A 2672-nucleotide genomic window follows, 5' to 3' on the forward strand; every position below is an offset into this window, starting at 1 on the left:
TTTCTGGATAAAAAGAACAATAACGTTTATATGGTTATATGGTTTTTATAATCAGGCGTTTCTGATCCACGAGCTGTAAAAATAAAAGTCTGGGCTCCAGTTACTCAGAGGCGTCACAGGGTTTTCTGTAGGAGGAGTGTGTGTCTGCTTGACATGAAGTGAATCACAGAGAAGCACTCTGACCATAAATGACAAATAGGAGATAAATATATGGAGGTTAACACCGACTGACGGCAGCAGCTCTTTGGTTTGAATCAGGAAAAACCTTGAAGTGGAAAAACCTTTGTGACCTTCAGCTCGTGTGCAGTCACAGTATTTTTAGACAGAAGGTCAGATAACATCTGTTCCAATCTGGAACTACATGTTTCTGGGTGACGTCCAGTGCAAACACACTAACACACACTCCGAGGCCCCGAGGCCCCGAGGCCCCGAGGCCCCGAGCCTCAAGCAGCAGCTGCAACTAAAATATGTTTCACTGTGTTTAAACGCTGAGAGGCTGAAGAACTGGTTTCTCTCCTGAGCTTCTATTTTTTATTGTTATTCTTCACCATTTAGTGGTTTTTCCTTTTAGGATTGATGTGTTTAGTGGCTGAAATTATATTTTGTACCTGCAGAGACTCGACTACTATTATTACTGTCTCTTATACACATCTACGACAGAAAACTTCCTTTCATTCATCCTTCCCTCTGTTTCTTTATCTGTGATGCTTTTACACAGAAACATGACAGAGTCCGTCTGTTACACTTGGACAGTAAGCTAGCTTAGCTACGTTTTCATAGCCTAGCCTGTTAGCTTAGCTTCCCTGAACAGATGTTTCCAGTGTGATTTCACTTGCTCGACACGAGTCAGTAAATGAAATCATTCAAAACACAAACTACTTCTGTTCATTCACCTGCTGCTTAATGCTAAGCTAACTACAGCCTGCTACATCCATTGTGAAGTCTGATATCCCTGATCAAACTGTTCATAAAGTCATGTGATCATGTGATCATACTTCACTGATCTGTGGAAAGGTGAGCCTTAGTGTCCAGATGTTTACAGACAGATGTGTGTGAGTTTGTTGGTGCTTGTTATTCATTCTTTCTTTAGTTCAGATGTTTGCATTGAAATGCAGTTGAAACAGTAAAGACACAGGTCCAGTCACATGACTTCCTGTCTGACAGCAGCTGTCGCAGGTAAAGAACCGACTGTCTGAGTGTTGACAGCGGATCATGTCTCTGCTCCAGTGGGCACTTTGGTCAGGTTCGGCGGGTCTGTGAGCGAGCGTCTGGGACGTGTTGGGCGGCCAAGTTCCTGAAGATCCGGAAGAGCGCGTGCAGCCGCCTGGGGCTGGAGCGGAGCGGCGTGGAGCAGGAGGTGGAGATCCTCCAGGCCATACAGCACCCGAACATCGTCACCCTCAAAGACGTTTTTGAGAGCCGAGCTGAAGTGGTGCTGATCCTGGAGCTGTGAGTACACAAGAGTGTGTGTGTGTGTGTGTGTGTGTGTGTGTGTGTGTGTGTGTGTGTGTGTGTGTTCCCAGGTTAATTCAGTGTGAGCCGAAGACATTTTGACTTGTCACAGCAGGAACACACACAGCTGTCACTGCCAGTTTAAGTGCTGGCTCTGTTCTATGCAGCTGTCAGGAACTCTCAGCAGGTCGGCCCTGAACTGAACCTGAGGGAAGGGTGTGTGCACACACACCTTAAACACCACACTCCCTGCCAGTCAGTCAGTCCTGCTTCCACTTTATATAGAAATATCAGCTCAGTGACAAACCTCAGTGGTTCAGAGGTCAGCAGGAAACTGAGTCCAGGATCCTCCTGTAGAAGTGACACAGGTCTTCATCATCAGGGATGAAGATGCTGATGAACTCCTGCAGCAGTGGGAGGTAATAATGAGGCAGGTCGACAGAACAGCTGTATGTTATGACTAAAGTGTGAAAGTTTCAACAAATAATTTTCCAAGTTTTATTTCAGACATGGAGGCAGTTTGTATCTGACCTCTGGTGACCTTGAGAGGTCAATAACCTCAGCATTGCATTTCTGCCCCATTCCTCTATTATATATATGATCGTGTTTATCTTTGACAAAATTGCATGAATATGCTTATTTGCTGCTCTGGTTGTGTAACATCATTTTGCTTAGAGCACCAGTCCTGATTCTCGTTTCTATTGGGTTTAATGGAGGTCGAATCTGAACATGTGCAGTCAGCACATATTTCAGGACTCGTGTGTATAAAGGCTTTCTGTGCTGCTTTCAGGTAGACGATATTAAAGGCAGAAAAATGTCACTAACTACTTAAATATACAACGTGTTGAAAGTTGAAGTTGTTGCTGCTGAAGCAGGAAGGTCCGGCTAAACATCACAACTGCCTGTCGTTGTCCTGTGACGAGTGGCTTTCATCTCCTCGTGCATGAGCTTCACTCAGGGGGAACTCAACTGGCTGAACTACTTGATATCACCTGTTCTGACTCAGAGTTAATCAACCCGGAGTTCAGGTTTGAACTCAGAGTTTGTTCTGTCTGGTGTTGTAGCGTCAGCGGAGGCGAGCTGTTTGACTTCATCGCTGAGAAGGAGAACCTGTTGGAGAGTGAGGCCATTGAGTTCATGAAGCAGATCCTGGAGGGGCTGGGATTCATGCACAGCAAGAACATCGCCCACTTTGACCTCAAGGTAACAGTGACCCGCCC

The 2672-nt window shown here is 45.6% G+C and overlaps 1 pseudogene across 1 annotated transcript in view; it reads left to right on the plus strand.

Annotated features, from left to right (window-relative positions):
* The first annotated feature begins 1182 nt into the window (after positions 1-1182).
* Positions 1183-2672, plus strand: part of LOC111664890 (death-associated protein kinase 3-like) — a 4683-nt pseudogene continuing 3193 nt past the window's right edge. Inside the window, exons 1-2 of the transcript XR_015438024.1 lie at positions 1183-1449; positions 2517-2655. The product of XR_015438024.1 is annotated as a death-associated protein kinase 3-like (transcript). The remainder of the gene's footprint in view (positions 1450-2516; positions 2656-2672) is intronic.

Source organism: Seriola lalandi, unplaced genomic scaffold (assembly GCF_002814215.2).
Source record: "Seriola lalandi dorsalis isolate HSWRI2012SDOR001 ecotype SW California unplaced genomic scaffold, Sedor1 jcf7180002054607, whole genome shotgun sequence".
In the NCBI taxonomy this organism is placed as follows: domain Eukaryota; kingdom Metazoa; phylum Chordata; class Actinopteri; order Carangiformes; family Carangidae; genus Seriola; species Seriola lalandi.